At 43.7% G+C, this 20,003-nt stretch overlaps 1 pseudogene; it reads left to right on the top strand.

Annotated features, from left to right (window-relative positions):
• Window positions 1-891: 891 nt before the first annotated feature.
• Window positions 892-14,827, top strand: LOC101613907 (annotated as a pseudogene).
• The last annotated feature ends 5,176 nt before the right edge of the window (window positions 14,828-20,003 follow it).

Below are 20,003 nucleotides of genomic sequence, written 5' to 3'. Positions count from 1 at the left end.
AAACGAACTCCAGACGCGTGTGCCCCCTTGTGCATCTGGCTAATGTGGGACCTGGGGAACCGAGCCTCGAACCGGGGTCCTTAGGCTTCACAGGCAAGTGCTTAACCGCTAAGCCATCTCTCCAGCCCGTGTTTTTCTCTTTAGATGTGACTTGGTTGAGAATGAAAGCTTGTTTGGAGGCTCTAGCAGAGGAGCACAGCCACTTGCATACCCTTGGCGGAAGAATGGTGCTCCTCTATTGAGGTAGGTTGTCCGCTTGCCCTGAGAGCACAGCTTCAGGAGGGACACACATGGAGAGGGGAGGGAGGAAGGAGACAGCCACCTAGGCAGCCAGGTCAACTAAATGACCCGGGTGATTAATGAGGTGACAGTTGATACAGCCAAATCACCTTCATGTCCCAGGTGTGCGATCTTTGCGGAAGAAAAGGAAACTAACAAAAATGAAGATGATGTTGTTATAAATATCTAGGACTTTCGGTACATGTCTGAGAAGTGAATTTTAAGGTGCTTTTACCCCACTTGAGAAGCTTCTTCCACTTCTGTTGAGAATTATCTACTTATTCCAGCAGTCACAGTTGCTTCAGAAGCTCTAGGTCAGGACTGGGGAGTGAGCTCAGTGGTAGAAGATTTACCTAGCATGCACAAGGCCAAGGATACAAAACCCAACACCAATACCAAGCCCTCAGTCAGTCTCACTGGAGGAAATACATAATCTTTCTTAGCTTCAGTTTCTGATTGTTGTTTAAATTGAGACAATGATACTGTCTTATAGGCTGATAGAAAAATGTTGGTAAAGTCAAAATTTAAAAACATAAGCAGTGCTTAATAGTCTAAAATGGATGACAGCTGGACTTAAGAGAATTTGTCATTGCCAGGCACCATGATGAGGACATGGCTGTGTCCTCATATTTCATCCTCATAACTACCAGGAAAGCACCAGGCACGGTGGTGCACATCTGTGGTACCAGCTCTTGGGAAGCTCAGGATGGAGGATCTTGAGTCCAAGGCCAGCCTGGGCTGCAGAGTGAGACAGTATCTCAAAACAAAAACCCATTCAAACGAACAACAACAACAACAAAATAACTACCTTGAAAGAAAGGACAATCAATCTCTATTTCATGGTTATGGTATACTGAAGTAAAAATTTTAAAAAAAGGTATATTTTTTCAAGTATGCAAACTTAAAGTGTTTCTTTTTTAATTTTTTTAATTTTTTTTTTTTTTTTTTTTTTTTTTAGTTTTTCGAGGTAGGGTCTCACTCTAGCCCAGGCTGACCTGGAATTCACTACAGAGTCTCAGGGTGGCCTTGAACTCACGGCGATCCTCCTACCTCTGCCTCCCGAGTGCTGGGATTAAAGGCGTGCGCCACCACGCCCAGCTAAAGTGTTTCTTTTTTAAGAGTATTTCTTTAAAAAATTCATAAATAAAAACTTAGAGGGCAACAAAAACATCAAACATATAGAAATTATCACGTAAATTGTGATATAACCATATGGTAAATAATATTCATGCAATGGGATATTTATGATTTTTTTTTAGTAGCAGAAGATAATTTATAAAGGGAAAAAAGGCACTTCTAAAAGTGGGCCAGAAATAGAGAAATTTCATTTTAATAATAAGAAATTATTGAGCAGTCTTAAGTATTTATAAAGTCTGGAAGAAAATATGCCAAATTATCAGTCGTGTGATTCTTTCTAGGTAGTTGTATTAAAAGTTGTCTTTGGGGGCTGGAGAGATGGCTTAGCAGTTAAGAGCTTGCCTGTGAAGCCTAAGGACCCCAGTTCGAGGCTTGATTCCCCAGGACCCATGTTAGCCAGATGCACAAGGGGGCGCACGTGTCTGGAGTTTGTTTGCAGTGGCTGGAAGCCCTGGCGCACCCATTCTCCATTCTCTCTCTCTCTCTCTCTCTCTCTCTCTCTCTCTGTCTCTCTCACTCTTTCTCTTTCTGTTGCTCTCAAATAAATAAAAATAAACAAATTTTTTTTTTTAAAAATTGTCTTTGGGCTGGAGAGATGGCTTAGCAATTAAGGCACTTGCATGCCAAGCCTAAGAACTCATGTTCAAATATCCAGGTCCCACATAGCCAGATGCACAGTGGTACAAGTGCACAGAGTCGCACACTTGCCACAAGGGGTGCACACATCTGGAGTTTGTCTGCAGCAGCTGAAAGCCCTGGCCTGCCCATTCATTCTGTCTTTCTCTGCCTCTTTCTCTCTCTGTGTGTTTTTTTAAAGTTATCTTCCTTAAATTTATTTGAATTTTACACATTTTGTTTAAGTATATAGAAGTATAGTTTAATTACTTAAGTGATGCTAATTCATGCTGACTGTGGATCAAAATATAACACAGGAAAATTAGGCTATGCGTAAGTTCAACACACAAAAATTTAGTTTTCTCATAATTACCACAAACCAACTAGCAAATGTTACCACAAAAGAAAAAACATTGTGTTCACAATTGCAAATTAAATGGAAATTATGTAGGAGAGAACCTTAATAGTCAAAATTATAAAGCTTTACTGTAAAACATTTTTAAAGGCCTGAGGAAAACTATACATATTTTCTTGAATCAATTAAGCTCCACATTGTAAGAATGTAACTTTGCCCCAAAGTAATCTATGAAACCCACATGATCATAATTAATATCCCACTAAGTCATTTACACTTTGAAAATGGAAGTATGGGGCTGGGCATGGTAGTGCACGCCTTTAATTCCAGCACTTGGGAAGCCGAGGTAGGAGGATCACCATGAGTTCAAGGCCACCCTGAGACTACAGAGTGAATTCCAGGTCAGCTGGGCCAGAGCGAGAGCCTACCTCAAATGAATGAAACAATGAAACAAACAATGAAAATTTTAAAAAAAAGGCATCAGATTCTCTCAGAAGTCCTCTTAGAGCAGTGGTGGGATAGAAAACAGATGGACAGTCCATGTTAGACAAAGTGTGAGGACTGAGAACTGAGACACAAAATAGCTGGGGACCGAAGCAGTGGAGACTGAGAGGAGAAAAAGAGGACGTGCAGACGTCCACCACTGGTGTCTGTTGCCAAGTAAAGAGCAAAACTGCAATGACTCTTCACACCAGCAGAAGGAGGCACATAGATGCCGGCATGGGACCTGTGGGGACCTGGCTTGCTAAAATGAGCAGCCGGAAAAAACAAAAACAACAACAACAAAAAAACCTTGAGGAGAGAGTCACATGAACGGACTATGTTTGCAGGAACAATCCTTTCTTTACGGCAGTGAAGAGGGAGAGGACCTGTACTAAGGACACCCCATAGCAGGGCCTGAGAATTGTTAAAGGTTACACTGGGAACACTCATCGTTCTGAAGACCTCAAGTTCCGCCCATCACTGATACTGCCCCCCACCCCCGCTTGAATGAAAGTGGCCACAAATACAATGAAAACAAATGGGAGGACATTGGTAAAGACATTATTTTGGGCACTGGAAACAGTTGACAGTGGTCACTGACATGCACCACTAAGAAGCTAAGCTGCACTGGAAGCAGCCAGTGAGTATGGCAATCACAGGACAGCCCAAAGGCTCAGGACTCAGGCAAGAGGCGAATATAAGCAGCGACACAGACAGCAACAGCGAGATTACTTGAAGGAACATTGAGGACAACACACGGACACATGTATTCCTCCCCGCTCCACATAAAAAGGGCTTTGTCCTCCCTCACTCTGGCAAAAGTTATTATACTACTTCTGCAGGAAAGATTCAACCAAGAGTTCTGTACATGGAGGGAGGCAGAGAAGGTGAGGTTAGTGTAAATACAATGGAAAATAAAAAAAAAATAGTCCGGTTGTGGTGGCTGGCGCATGCTGGTAGGAAATTGCTCAAGAGGCAGAGGCAGGAGGATGAGTAACTTGAGGCCAGCCTGGGCTCCACATTAAAAAAAAAAAAAGCTCATTTTCTAGCCTTGTCTTTTAGACCCAGATTTACTTTCTCCATGCAGAAAATTAGAGGACCCTCTCTCTAATCAGGAATCTGACTTGCCTAGAAAGCATCTCAGGATACTAATATTAGACAAAAGAAAAGCCAGTCACACCACTCAGTGTGAAGCTACAGGTAACATACCCAACCTACATGCTCTGAGAAACCTTCACTGTATTTCAGTATAAGCAGACCTCCAAGATCCAGCAAAAATCAGTTCTCTATCCACAAGAGATGTAAAACAAACCAAACAATATAGATGAAAAAGAAGACTTTCCAAGGAATCCAAAAGCATGCTTATCAACAGGAAGGAGATAAGGTGCTATAAACAAAAGTAATAATACTAAGATCAATAAGAACATGATGCTATAGAAAAAGCATTGAGAACACACATCTTTTAAAAAATAAAGATACATTTTGAGCAGTTCTATTATAAGAATTACTACATATATATTTGTACATATGTAAAATACCTTATAGATAAGATAGCTGAAGCATATTGCAGTCTATTCAACAGAGGAAGCAAATAAAAAATAGGATGATGTAAATAAGAAATAGAGTCAGCTGGGTGTGGTGGCACATGCCTTTAATCTCAACACTGGGGAGGCAGAGGTAGGAAGATTGCTATGAGTTAAAGGCCACTTTGAGACTACATAGTGAATGCCAGGTCAGCATGAGCTAGAGTGAGACCCTACCTTGAAAAACAAACAAACAAACAAAAACCAGAAATTACTCTTAAGATGTTATTATAGAATTCTCTGTTAATTATATTGTTTAACAATGCAACAATGTAAAAAAGCAATGTATAGAATAGTGTAGTTTAATATATAACATACATACATTGAATGATTATGTTACATAATGTTATATCACAAACTAGCTTGATATCAAAATTTTATGATATATTATCTAATAAGTTATATAATCATATAATTCAATTATACTGGTCTGGTGTGTGGCTCATGGTAGAGTGCTTACTTAGCAAGCACAAGACCCTGGGTTTGATCCCTAGCATGAAAAAGATGAAGAAAGAAGATAAATATTTATCTTATACCATGTAATGTTACATATATTACTTTTACATATATATTTATTTTTTAAAATTGTATTTATATAATACATGAAATATCTGGAACAAAACACAAGAAAATAATAATACAGTCTCACAGACATCATAAGAGTAAGATTCTGAGACTGGAGTACAGAAGGAAGTCATGATTATAAATAATTTTTAATCTTTAGAATTTTAAACTTTATGAGACAATAGCCTGATTTAAATGAACAATCATAATGTTAAAGTGATGTCCAATACCATCTGTCATAGAAACTGTGGTCTCTAGACACTGGATCCCTCCTACTTCTCTGCTGTGGTTGACAATTTCTTGTACACCTTATAACTGAAGCATATTGTAGTCTATTCAACAGAGGAAACCAATAAAAAATAGGAAAATGTAAATAAGAAATGGAGTGTCATTTGCTGTGTTTTTTTTTTTTTCATTTTCTCTCCTAGGCTGCTTTGGCATGGTTCCTATGCCACCATCTTAAGTCCCTCCATCTCAATAGCATCTGTCATAGAAATTGGTAGGGCAATAATCAATACATACACAGAGTCCATTAGAGTTATTAATAAGTATTTATTGAAAAATAGATAAAGTATTTTTGGAGAAAATTCTAAGGATTTGTCTTTATCGTCTATCAAGACACAGTATAAAGCTGAATTAATTAAAATTTCTTTTTGGTAGGATCAGACCTTGCCAGAGCCTTTGATCACAGAAAGGATACTTGCAGAAGCACACCAGGGAGTTTTGATGGAGAAGCTCTGCACCAAAAAAGGTGGAAATCAGATCCATGAGACAGCTCTATCACTCAGAGATAAAACTATAAAGTGGAAGAGAGCAGACCACCAAACCATGCTTATCCAGATAAGAACAGAACTATCCTTCAAGAGGACGAAGTATAACAGAATATAAAAATAACAGTAAAAATAGGTGTCAGAGAGACAGAAAGCAGAACCTGGTTTCTATGAATGAGAAGTATAGGTGGTTGTGCTTGGTTGTCAGAAGTGAATTTTATTACTGGATTTCAGAAAACAAATCCTAATGCCTAGATATTATCAGGGACGGATAACTTCCCCAACACTCTGGTCCAGAAAACATATACATTTCAGGGACTCTATCCCTTATGATTTGAAAATACTAAATCAGGTCCACTCTTCTAAAAACCTATAATGAGATTGAGACTCTGAGGAAGCCACTTCCTCTCTCTTCCCTCATCTCTCTCTCTCTTTCAGACTTAGTCTCCCCAGCTATAAAATGATGGGGTTAGATAATTAATGTTCTTTTTAGTTCTAACCACGGAATAAAGGATTAAGGAAAAGAACCCAATATTTTTATTTATTTATTTATTTATTTATTTGACAGAGAAAGACGAGAGAGGGAGATCGAGAATGGGCATGCCAGGGCCTCCAGCCACTGCAAACGAACTCTAGACACATGCGTCCCCTTGTGCATCTGGCTAATGTGGGTCCTGGGAAATTGAACCTGGGTCCTTTGGCTTTGCAGGCAAATGCCTTAACCACTAAGCACTCCCTCCAGCCCAAACCCAATATTTTACAAGCCAAATGTAGCCACACAAGGGTTCTATACTTCAAGTGAAATTGTAAGCAAAAAAGTGACAGAAATAACTGTAGGTTGAACAAATGTGGAGGAAAAACAAGACACAGAGAGGAAGAAAGTTCCCTGACATCACAGAGGCAATGACAGTGGTTAGGGCTGTCAAATCAGAAGGACTCTGATCAAAATCCTCAAGACCTGGTGAACAGAATCCCCCCCCCCCCCCAGCAATGATAGCTGATGAGTGACAAGGAAGGCTCCAAACATGTGTCAGTGCAGGAAAGCTGTTGTACTTCCATCTGCTTGAGAAATAGATATGAAAAGGAATCATGAAGGACTTAAGAAACAGAAGAGAGAGAGCTGGGCATGGTGGCGCACGCCTTTAATCCCAACACTCGGGAGGCAGAGGTAGGAGGATTGCCAAGAGTTCAAGGCCACTCTGAGAGTACACAGTGAATTCCAGGTCAGCCTGAGAGACCCTACCTCGAAAAACAACGAGAGAGAGAGAGAAAGAGGGAGAGGGAGAGGGAGAGGGAGAAGGAGAGGGAGGGAGGGAAGGAAGGAGGGAGGGAAGGAGGGAGGGAGAGGGAGAGAAATTTGTAGGACAAAGAAAGGCTCAAGTTCATAAATACTCTAGACTCTTCCAATGTGCTGTGCAGATATGAAGACAGGATTGGTGGGAGGAGGTTGAGTGTAGGGGACATCCCACACAAGCAGAAACTACCCTATGCTTTTCAAGAGATCTGTGGAAAGCTTCTGAAGAAATGAATTAAAATGGGAAGAAAGTGGGTGCTGAGAGAAAGAACACATTAAAATTTCTGAAAAGAGAACTTTATCCAAAAATCCTGGCATCTTCATTTGGGGTTTAGGAAAGGCCTTCCAGAAGATGCATCTCCTTCTAAAGGAGAGTAGATGGAAGGGCCAGGATGGGGTGGGTTTCTCACTATGAGCCATCACAGAGGTCTTACCTGTAGATGTGACCCTTTTCCAGGGTCAAGGCCTCCACCTAGCTAAGAGGATTTATCTCCTGTCCCCAGATATCCCATCCACTATCTCATCTCTGCTGCTGTGATTAAAGGAAAGTTGCTTCTGCTTTCACAAGTCCTCAGAGACACCTTCTCTCCCACACCTCTGTCCCTAGTCTGTGTGGCAATTAAACCTCCAAGGGAAGACAGTTTTCTGGAAAGTTCTCTGATCATCTCTAGGGCTCAGCAAACCAACTCTCTCCCAGGGGAAGGAAGAGTGGAAACTAGGGAAGAACTGGTTGTACCTCCACCTCAAAGAGCAAGTGAGAGATGTTGGCTTTTGTGTTGTGTTGTCCACCTTGGTGACAGGACGTCTTCTGGAATTCCAGAGTTTACACTCTACTGCAACATTCTGCCTTTTCTCACTGTCTAGGTGTGATGGTTTGATTCTGGTGTCTGCCATAAACTTTTGTGTTCTGAATGCTAAGTCCCCAGCTGGTGGCAATTTGGGAATTGAAACATCCTGGAGGTGGTGTATTGTTGTGGGCAGGCTTATGGGTATTATAGCCAACTTCTCCTTTACCAGTGTTTGGCATCCTCTCCTGCTGCTGCTGTCTACATGTGAATAGTGAGAGTGAAGAATCTAGTTCCATTCTTCAATATGTAGAAATCAGATTTTCCAGCACTATTGATTAAAGATGCTGTCTTCTCTCCAATATAAATTTTCAGTTTTGGCATTTTTGTCAAAGATCAGGTGGCTGTAATTTGATCAAAAGACAATAAAAAGAAGTCTTAAATTATTAAGATTAGAAATGAAAATCAAGAGGTTACATTAGACATCAATGAAGTTGGAAGAATCCTGAGGACATAGTTTCAAAACCTCTATTCCACAAAATTGGATAACCTGGAAGAAATGGATGATTTACTAGACATATGCCACTTATCAAAATTAAACTCATAAATGATAAATTTTCTAAACATAAATACTACAGTCAATGAGATTGAAATGTAATTAAAAACTTCTCAACAAAAATTACGGGACAGGGGCTGGAGAGATGGCTCAGTGGTTAAGTGCTTGCCTGTGAAGCCTAAGGACCCTGGTTCAAGGCTCAATTCCCCAGGACCCATGTTAGCCAGATGCACAAGGGGGCGCATGTGTCTGGAGTTCATTTGCAGTGGCCGGAGGCCCTGGCATGCCCATTCTCACTCTATCTGCCTCTTTCTCTCTCAGTGTCTGTCACTTTCAAATAAATAAGAATAAACAACAACAACAAAAATTCCAGGACAGGAGTTCTGGGTAAGATGGCTGCATAGGAGTCACACCAATCCAGCCTAGGGAGGAATTTGAGCAAAACCACAGGAAAATACACTCTTTGTCTGAAAAGTAAAGGTGTATAGGTTTTTAACGGCCACAGTGGAAAAGCAGGAGAGACTAAGCTCTATGAGAAAGGAGGAAATCAGCTAGAAATAGATTTACTATGTGATCCAACTATAGCACTGCTGGGCATATATCCTAATGACTCTTCCCACCTTAGAGATACCTGCTCAACCATGTTTATTGCTGCTCTGTTCACAATAGCTAGGAAATGGAACCAGTCTAGATGTCCCTCAACAGGTGAGTGGATAATAAAGATGTGTTACATTTACATAATAGAATTTTATTCAGCAGTAAAGAAAAATGAAATTTGCTGGAACATGGAAAGATCTGGGAAGGATTATACTAAGTGTGGTAACCCAGACCCAGAAAGCCAAACATTGCATGTTCTCTCTTGTATGTGGATCATAGCTACAAATGTATAGACTTGTGTGTGAGCTGGAGCCAAAAATCGGTAGCAGAGGCCAGTAAGCTGGAAAAATGCTATAAGAGAGGAAGGGGAGAGAAGGACTTTAGGGGATGTTATTGTATCTATGTAAGTAGAAGAACAGGGGTGAAATGGCTTAAGTGAGGCCAGGAGAAGAGATTGAATAACAGAAGGGGGGAGGGCCAATCAAAATTCAAGATATTCTGTGTAAGACATATGAAAACCTACTTTTATGGATAATGGTACATCCAGAAGCCATAGATTGCTACTAGAAAAATTTCAGTGCCAGAGATAGGATACTTTCCAGTGAGTTGTTGGCCCTGTTCCCTCTAAAATATTATAGTCTAATTCCAAGGTCCTTGGTCTTCCATGAGTAACAGATGGTAAGACCCTGTTGCTGAAGACTTCACATGCCTGAGCAGCAAGGTCACTGAGAAATCAAGCTGGTGCTGAGCTGAAAACTTTCTCCCTATAGACCAGCCAACGGAAAGCTGGAAAAAGCTGCACTGCATGCAATTCTGTGGGAGACAGAAGTCATCAGCGGTGAGAACAGTGGACAATGGAAGCCTCAAGTTTGGCCACAGAGGCCAAATGACTGAATGGTGCAATAGTGGCATGTCTGCTTTGGGTGAAACCAACTGATCTCTAATTACACTGAAGGCCCACTCTATGGGAGGAAATACATGCCTGATACTGTAAACCTAATCAACAGCCTATGGCAGGGGAGGTCATGAGTCTTAGGGGTATAAAGCCTGCTCTTGCTTGGCTAAATGCATATTATTCTCACCAATCTTCCCTGAAATCACTACACTTAATGTTCATATTCATATATTAATGCTACTCTCATTTTTGGTTAGAGAAGCTTCTCTTTTCAGGTAGCAGTGACCACTGGGACGACCCAAAAGGCAACATAGTGCTGAGAAGTAGTGATGGAGAAGTGTCCAACACTGCAACATCTCACATCCCCCAAGGCTCAGGGTCCATTATGGGAGAGGTGGCCGAAAGAATGTAAGAGCCAAAGGAAGAGTACCTACCGCTCCTTACATACAACTGTCTGGACAGAAATTGGCCTTGATATTCATGACCTCGCAGTGTTTAGCAATACCTTCAAAAGACCCTCATATGAGGAGAAAAAGATGATATCAAAATAACAGAGAGACTAATGGGGATAGGAAGGTGATATGAAACCTAATATACCCATGTCTGGGTATGGTGGTAGTGTCTGTAATCTAAGAACTGGTGAGTCTGAGACAGGAGGATCAGGAGTTTGAGGCCACTCTGTGCTAAATAAATAAATTAGCAGCCAGAAAACCAGGCAAACAAACAAACAAACAAAAAACCCTACTGTACCTGATGGTATGATGGGATCTGTAGGAGGAGAAAGGAAAGTTTCCTTCTCCCCTCTGAAGATTCTCTGAAATAAATTGGCAAAGGCAGATTGATATGAGAAAACAAACACATACTTATTCACATAAAAAGGGGGAAAATCTTGGGCATATAGTTACCCACTAGCTCAACAGTTCAGGAAAATACATATCACCCTTTCTATAGGCAATAGAGAAAATGGAAAATACAGACAATTTTAGGGAATAGAACATGAATTTTAAGGACTTTTAATTGGCCTGGAGAATATAGAGTGGCCTGGGATAGTTTACAGACAGTAGGTTGCAAATGATTGCCCATGGGCTAAGTAAAGGAAAGGGTGTGTGGCAAATTCTGCACACGTGTGTTAACACCTCAGTTTCTCTTCCTATGATATGCATTTACTCTTCTTTGGGTAATGAGATTATAGTAAGGAGTCAGAAGGCAATGGTGTTCTTTGTAAGACCTGACCAGGTAGAAAAGGAAACTTTGCACTGGAGAGAAATAAGGAAACGAAATAAAGACTGTGATTTTGAGTTGGGTTCCAAGACTGTCAGCAGGTCAAGGCCTCAGGCTTTGCTTTGGGGTATGAGTTGATGATCCCCAGAAAACCTGTACTTCCAGTCAAAAATATCATCACGGTTTCAATGTGGCTAAATGCACTGGAAAGTGATGAAAATGGCAGGCTGGGGAGAAGCTATTGAAGCAGCACAAGAAGTGAAGGCGGTCGTTCTGCTGACCTAGTAGCCGTGGGGAGACCAAGGTGGACTTGAATGACTCAACATCTCGACTTTACATCGTCGTCAAAGTCTGAGGGCTCAATGGACCCCTTAACAACCCTGGTGACAGTACAGGGTCAGGGGTCTCCATCAGCCTGGAGCACTAGACTAATATGTATGTAGAAGCCATTTTCAAAGAAGCTCATGTTAAGTACAGGGACGGCTGAGCGACAACTCCCACACCAGCTGGAACTCAATGGTCAAGACTGGTCTAGCAGTTGTCAGCTCTCCTAATTCTTCCCTGCTTGATACTTAGTGTAGGGTAGATTAGAGAAAGTCCCTATACATCCCTAGCCAGCTCTGAACAGAACAGCTTGCTTCTAGTCACCCTGTCTCCAGCCCGTCCGTGAAAACAGCCTCTAATCCAAACATGCACAAACTTTGCCCTAGTCTTTTCCTGCTTTAGAAGCTTTCCTTCTCCTCGGTCTGTTATCCAAAGCTCAAGTGACAGTGTCTGAGGCCCGCCATACACTGCATAAATAGCCTCTGCTTTTCTTTGATTGGTCTTCATTTCCATAGTGCTCAATAATGATTTGTTTAATGAACAATGGTTAACCAGGGGCTGAGTGTATAAAGGTATAGACCCTGAATTGAAGACTAAGAACCTGAATTGAAGACTGGGCTCACAGAATACTGGAACTGGTCATCCATTAACAGAACTCCCTGAGTGCAGATCCATATTGATTCTGACACTCTGTGGTTGTCCTGGGACAAGAGAAGAGTGAGGATACCTCTTAGGGACGAATAGGTGTTGTGTCAGGAGATGTCTCATGGGAGTCTCCTTCCATCACTTAATAGGAGTCTGGGGTATTTTTCAAAGTCAGGGCTATGGGGAGTGAACTTTGTCCTGAAGCTAATTCATTATTTCAGTTTCTTCTTTGGTGTGGAGTATGTGTTTATTCCCTGGGCTCATTAAGGACCAAATTTGGTGTCCCAAGACACTGCCCTGTACAAACCTTGTACATGAGTTCATTACCATTTTTTTGTAAGAAGCTGGAGAATATCTTGAGGGCTTAGCTCTATAAATTTAGGTTACATTTGGAGGCCTGGAGTTAGGGAGAGAGTAGATAAGGGTCCTTCCCCAGGCCAATACTTGCTCACACATTACTGAAGACTGTATTTTCAGAGAGAAGTGGCAGGTAAACTGTTTTGGCAGAGCTGATTGGAGATGGTAGGTACTGGAGAGGTGAAGTAGGGCCTAAAAGACAAGGGGCTAAATGAGCAGGAATTGGGCACAGCTGGCCCCACTTCGGGCTCCAGCGTCAGGCTCTCAGGAGACAATCAGGCTGAATAGTCACACCTCCTTGCTGCCAACTGACCAAGGTTGTCAATACTAGAAACCAGGAAGGCCGAATCTTGGTTTTCTAGGGCAGAATTTCTACCACTGTTCCTGACTGAGTCCCACAGCCAGCAGGGAGCCCCGTGGAACTTTAGCCGCATGTTTGAGCCCCACGCTCTAGAGTCTCTGGTCTCACTGAGTACGTGGCCTGCACGGATCTCAACCTCCCACGCTGTGTCCTGGGTCCATTCATGGACACATATCTGCAACTTACTGTGTTCTGTGCTTTTCATCTTCTGGTTCCACAGGTTTTTTTTTTTTTTTTTTTAAGATACTGTTAAAATGAAAATAGTTATGTACCCAGATTTTTCTAAATGAGTGTGTGTGTAAACCATTTCCCCTTTAGGTCACCTGAGGAGTTGAAAATAACAGAGCCCCATTCAGCTCAGCAAATATCTCCTGAGGTCAGGCCAACGTGTGTGTGTGTGTGTGTATAAGTGTCTCTCACTTTATAACCCAGACTGGCTTAGAGCTTGTGGCATTCCTCCTGTCTCAGCCTGCTGAGTGCTGGAGTTACAAACGTCAGTCACCATGCTTGGCAGGGATTTGTACTGAAAAACATTCCTTAGTGTCCCCATGATGTAAGCATAGCTGAGAACCCAGAGCAGTTTTCCTTCCTCCATCACCAATGTAAAACTACCTCCTGTCAGAAAGATGTAAGGAATTTATTTTTCCTTTGTACCAAGATGATTAGCAAGCAAATTACCATCCTAAAACTAGGTGTGATAGGTCTTGATTCTTTCTTTCTACTCACAACTCTTCCTGTCACATCAGTTCCAATGATCCTTACCATGCTGTTTACATTCTGCAAGCCTCTATTAAGTATTATTTATTTGCTTATTTGAGACAGTTTATTTCTTTGCAGTCCAGCCTATTCTCAAATTTGTGATTCTTCCGCCTCACCCTCTAGTGTTCGTCTTATATACATGTAGGCCACCACATCTGGTTAGTTTCAGTTGACAAAGAATGGCTTATAGGGCTCTGGAACCGTACATCCCTATCTAGCTTCATCCCTACAGGCCTATTCAGCCATTCACCATATGACATCTTCCGCTTCTTCCTGATTCTTCTGGCCTCTACTGCTGCATTAGCTGGCAGTGTCCTCCTCCTGACGCTTATCAAGGCTGACCGACATATGTACTTCTTCCTCAGCCAGCCTTCCATCATGGACTTGACTATGATGTTCACAGTGGTGCCCAAGATGGTGGCCAGCTTTCTTTCAGGCTGGAAGTTCATCTCACGGGCAGGCCGTGCAGTTCAGATCTTTCTAGCGGTCATGGTAGGAGGAGCCGAGTACTTCCTCTTGGCAGTCACGGCTACGACAGGTATGTGGCCACCTGCCACCTCTTGCCATACCCTGTGCTCATGAGCTGCATGCAGGCCTGCTCCCTCCTGGCCATAGCACGCCGGGCGGGTGGTGGGGCGACAGATGGTGTGATTGACGTGAGTGTGGGCCTCACCTACCCCTGCAGTGGCGCTCTGGAGGTGGATTTCTTCTTCTGTGAGGTTCTGGCTCTGCTGTTCCTGTCCTGTGTGGACACCTGTCTCTTTGAGTACATCTCATCTACACATGCTACGTGGTGATGTTGCTGATGCCCCTTGGTGGTCATCGTGGCTTCTTACGCCCAGGTCCTCATGGCTGTGGCTTGGATGCCTTCCTCTGCGGGGAAGCAGAAGGTCATCTCCACTTGCTCCTCACACCTGGCTGGGGTGAACCTCTACTATGGGGGCACCATCTTTGGCTACATGCAGCAGGCCTCAGCCAGGACACCAGCAGGAGACAGGGCCACCTCCATCTTCTACACGGTCCTCATGCCAATGTTCAATCCACTCATTCACAGCCTCAGGAACAGGGAGGTAACCAGGGCCCTGAGAAAGATGCTCAGGAGGTGAGGAGTGTTGGCATCCCCACCTGCATCCCCATACACCTTCCTTCCACTCCCTCTCTGCAGCTGTCCGTTCCTCTGTCCAGGCTTCCCTGTCCTCCTTCCTGTCCTCTTTGGGCTTCCCTGGCTAGCTTACACAAAGTTCTGAGCTCAGTAATCTGGAAACACTTAGAATGCTTGGCAGAACCAGGGATGGTGGCGCACGCCTTTAATCCCAGCACTTGGGAGGCAGGGTTAGGAGGATTGCCTTGAGTTCGAGGCCACCCTGAGAATACAGCGTGAGTTCCAGTTCAGCCTGGGCTAGAGTGAGACCCTACCTTGAAAAACCAAAAAAAAAAAAAAAAAAAAAAAAAAAAAGTCACAGGGATGGGATAACTTCCAGTGAGTTATTGGCCAGGGAGGTCCTTGATGTCCCCAAAACATTATAGGACATTGCTGAGGCCCTTGGTTTCCTACCAAGAATAGATGGCAAGACCCTATTGCTGAAGACTCCACATACTTGGGCTGCAAGGCCACTGAGAAATCCTGCTGGAACTGAGCTGATAACCTCCTCCTTGTAGACCAGCTGACAGAAAGCTGGAAGAAGTCATTCTGCATGCAGTTCAATGGGAGAAAGAGAAATCACCAGTGAAGATACTCAACAGTGGACACTGCAAGCCAGGTCTATTTGGCCAGCCAGGCCAAATGAGCCAATGGGTGCAACAGTGGCTCATCTGTCATGGTGGAAACCAACTGTCCTCTAATTGGACTTGAGGCCTGTTCCATGGGAGGGAATACATCCCTGATAACTGAAAACTTAAAACAGGGGTAGTCATATGCCCTAGGGATGTAACTGCTGCTGTCTGGCTAAATGCATGTACTATACTTATCAAACTGCCCAATAAGCACTTCTCTTAATGTTCATACCCTAATATTAATGCTACTCTCACTTTTGGTAAAGAATCTTCTCTTTTCAGATGGTAGTGACCTTGAAATGACTCAGCAGGCATCATGGTGCTGGAAAGAAGTGACAGGAGTGCTCAGTACTGTAATATATACTCAGTCTCTCTCTCTCTCTCTCTCTCTCTCTCTCTCCATATATATGTGTGTGTGTGTGTGTGTGTGTGTGTGTGTGTGTGTGTGTGTGTGTATCTATATATATCTATATATATGTCTGTCTATCTATCTATCTATCTATCTGGAGAGAAAGTGCTGGCCAGAGAAAAGCAAGTCCAACCCATGTTTGGAGCCATTCCTTGCAAGTACCTTTTCAAAGAACCCCACTTCCTCTTTGTAAAAAAAAAAAATTAAGGTTTACTTTTGGAATTCCATTCTCCATTATATCCCTTCATCATCTCAATCAGTCTCTATTTTATTTTGATGTTATGATATTTTCCTCCTCTTATGATGGTCTTGTGTAGGTAGTGCCTTGAGGTCATGGATATTCAGGCCATTTTATGTTTTGAGGGAGCATGTTGTAAGGAGTCCTGCCCTTCCTTTGGCTCTTACATTCTTTCCGCCACCTCTTCCGCATTAGACCCTGGGCCTTATAATCATGGAAAATATTAATAAAAATTGAGAAAAAAAGGATTTACTTTTGGAGACAGCAAAAGAAAGAGAGAGGAGAGAGAGAGAGAATTGGTGCACCAGGGCCTCAGCCACTGACACCAAACTCCAGGTGTTTGAACCACCTAGTGGGCATGTGCGACCTTATGCTTGCTTCACCCTTATGAGCCCCTCTTCCTCTTCAATCCTTGCAGGGCGAGTAAGTTGAGGTTCCTCATCAGCTTAGCTGGATAAGAAACACAGTTTTATTCAGCTCTTTTCCCCTACCACTCATCCTCAAAGTCTAGAAAGACCTAGATGGGTGCTCTGGACCTTTATCAGTGGGTCTTTTCTACCTCTTGCTTAAAAGTCATCCAGGTTGCTTGGTGATGGAGAATATCTGGGATCTACCCCCAAAGCATCTAACATCAGACAGTGTGCTCTGGAAGCTTCTAACAGGGGAAGTATTGCATTGCATTCAGTCTGCAGCTAGACCTGGAGAGGTCATTTTTTTTTCTTTTTTAAAAATATTTTATTATTAATTTATTTGAGAGAGGGAAAGAGGCACAGTGAGAGGGAGAGAGACAGAGAGAGAGAATGGGCATATCAGGGCTTCCAGCCACTGCAAACAAACTCCAGATGCATGTGCCGCCTTGTGCATCTGGCTTACGTAGCTACTGGGGAATTGAACGGGGGTCCTTTGGCTTTGCAGGCAAGCGCCTTAACCGCTAAGCCATCTCTCCACCCCGGAGAGGTCAATTTCTATTCTTCAGGGCTTGGCTCAGCTTCTTCCCACTGCAAGTCCTGTCTAACGTCCACTCGCTCAGCTCTAAGCTCCATCTCATCCAGAAGCCCGAGTTCCTCCCTAAGACTGTGTGAACACCAGTTTCCTCCCAGCAACCTTCTTCTGAGGTTGGGATGGGGGAAGCTGCAAATGGAAGTTCTCCCTCCTGAAGAAGCTGTTTCCTTTCCCATCACCTTCAGCAAGAGGCAGGCAACGCACAAAGCCGCACTCTCCTTTCCCGTGGGGTCTCCCCGACTCACCCAGCCAGCTTCTTCCCTTAGCCTCCAGCCCTCCTCATTCCTTAACTGCTGCTCAGCAAGTTCTACCTCAGTCTCCCTCCAGGTCCTGTGTCATTTCTCATTTCTCACTCCACCATCTACAGAATTAGTGAGCCTTCCTCCAACATCACAAGACTCCTCCTGCATTCCTAGTTGACATTATCAGAGATATCAGCTTATCCTTCTACCTTTTCTTCACCTATACAGAGCTGTTTCTACTGACCAATAGTCACCTTTTAAAAAAATTCCTCTTTTTCAGGAATTAAAAAAATGCCATTAGTGGAAGAAAGTGGCCTCCCATCCCTGAATTGCAACACCTAGAAGTTCTTTGATATCTGCCCATTATCTGACATCTCCCCTCCAAAGTCAGAGATTGTTTGATCCTTCTTCTGAAACCCTATACTGATTAAGAAAGAAAGCTTGGGGCTGGAGAGTTATCTCAGTGGTTAAGGAACCTGCCTGCCAAGCCTAAAGACCTGGGTTCAATTCCCCAGTCTCCACCCGAATGCACAAAGTGGTGGGCGCATGCATCTGGAGTTGGTTTGAGGTGACCAGAAGCCCTGATGCGCCCATTCTCTCTTTCTCTCTGCATGAAAATGAATATTTTAAAACAGAAAGAAAGCCTCAAGCGCTAGACCCCACAGCCACAGGTGCAAGTCCACAAGCTCAAAGAGCAGCGGCTGGTGGGGCTGCGGAGCTGGTGTGGTCCACAGGTGACGGTGTCTTGAAGGGGGCAGGGCTTAATCTGGAAGCTAATGACCCTGAGCTCCACTGCTGTCTGCAAGCTGGTGCAAGTCAAGAGATGGGGAAAAGTGCCTTGGACTGTTACTGCTCTATCGGGGCTGTGGGGGCTGATCCAGCCTTGTGGATTGAGCGGCGAAGACGCTACTGTTTCCAGCCTGTGGACACGCATTATTGGAGCACCCAGCCTGTATGGTGTAAGGCAACCTAATAAACCTTCATAGTGTACAGTCATTCTACCAGTGCTGTTCCCCTAGAGAACCTAATGTACCAGCTGAATGAGGGCTTGGAGGCATGGCTCTATGCCTCTGTTTTATGAACCTCCTTGGTTCATAGGCTCTGTAAAGTGTGAAGTCCAGGCTTGAGCTCCTCCTGCTGTGCGGTGGGGGGTGGGGGTTCCCCATCAATGGGCCCGTCCTGCCTCGGCCAGCCTGTGCTCTGATTGTTCCTCATTTCACCCATCCTGGAGCCTCGCCTGCTTGAAGCGCTGAGGTTTTCAGCTGCCTCTCTGTAGTGGGAAGTGCTTAAAGCTGTCTTCTATTGTTTGCCATTTTCTTACCGTTTTGCCATTGGCTTACTGGAATCTGGACCAACATTCCTTTTTCCTCACCACACCACCAGCCAATGCCTGACAACATTTCTTGTGGAGGACCATGTATAGATGGGGGACAGAGAGCTTGAGGAGACACACAGGCAGCTGTGTGTCTGGCTGATTCCCACAGTGGCTGAGAATAGTCCCCATCTAGTCCTGTCCTCTGAAGGAGATGCGGAGCCTGGAAATAGTACATGTGAGTGGTCAAAGGGCAAGGCGCCGGTGGAGAGTGGAAGCAGAATTCCCAATGAAAGTGCTCAAATAGGAGATGAAGGTGGTGGTGCGATTAAATTCAGTGGTTTCTGGGGAGAAAAGACCCACGAAATTGGGCATGGTGGTACACACTTTTAATCCCAGCACTCGGTAGGAGGATCACTGTGAGTTTGAGGCCACCCTGAGACTCCATAGAAATTTCAGGTCAGCCTGGGCCAGAGTGAAATCCTACCTGGGGGCTGGGGTGGGGGGGGGTGAAGACCCACTGCTAACAAGTCCAGAGAACCCATCTAGGTCTTTCTAGACTTTGATGACGGGTGGTAGGGAAAGGGGGCTGAAGAAAGCCATCTTGCTTGTCCCGCTCCCTGATCCAGGATCTGAAGAGGAAGACAGGTTCGGTGAAGAGATAAGTGCAAGCAATGGCTCTGAACATGAGGTGGGCCTGGTTTCCACTTGCTGCTCTTCTTCCCAGGGGCTGTAGCGCTGGGTCATATGGCAGATCCATTTTCAGCTTTTTGAGAACCACACCAACAATGGGCTTCCTCTTTATCCACACCTTCATCAGCACTTGTTTTCATTTGATTTTGGTTTTCCAAGATAGGGCCTCACTCTAGCTCAGGCTGACCTGGAATTCACTATGTAGTCTTTAGCTGGTTGTGAACTCACAGTGATCCTCCTACTTCTGCCTCCCAAGTGCTGGGACTAAATGCGAGTGCCACGGCACTTGACCATTGTTTGATTTTTTAAAACATTTTTGTTTACTTTTATTTATTTGAGAGTGACAGACAGAGAAAGAATGGGCATGCCAGGACTTCCAGCCTTTACAAACGAACTCCAGACATGTGAGCCCTCCTGTGCATCTGGCTAACGTGGGTCCTAGGGAATCGAGCCTCGAATTGGGGTCCTTAGGCTTCACAGGCAAGTGCCTAACTGCTAAACCGTCTCTCCAGCCCGATTATTTGATTTTTTAATGATAGCCATTTGACCCGGTTGAGATGCAATCTCAAAGTAGTTTAAATTTGCATTCCCTGGAGGGCTAAAATTGTTGAACATTTTGAATCATATTTACTGGACATTTATGTTTCTTTTTTAAAAAAATATTCACTTGACAGACAGGGGTGGGGGAGGGACAGAGAGGGGGAGAGAGAATGGGCGCCAGGGTTTCCAGCCACTACAAACGCACTCCAGACAT

The sequence above is a fragment of the Jaculus jaculus genome, chromosome 6 (assembly GCF_020740685.1).
Source record: "Jaculus jaculus isolate mJacJac1 chromosome 6, mJacJac1.mat.Y.cur, whole genome shotgun sequence".
NCBI lineage: Eukaryota > Metazoa > Chordata > Mammalia > Rodentia > Dipodidae > Jaculus > Jaculus jaculus.
The sequence above is the reverse complement of the archived record's forward strand: the minus strand, read 5'-3'. Positions and strand labels throughout refer to the sequence as shown.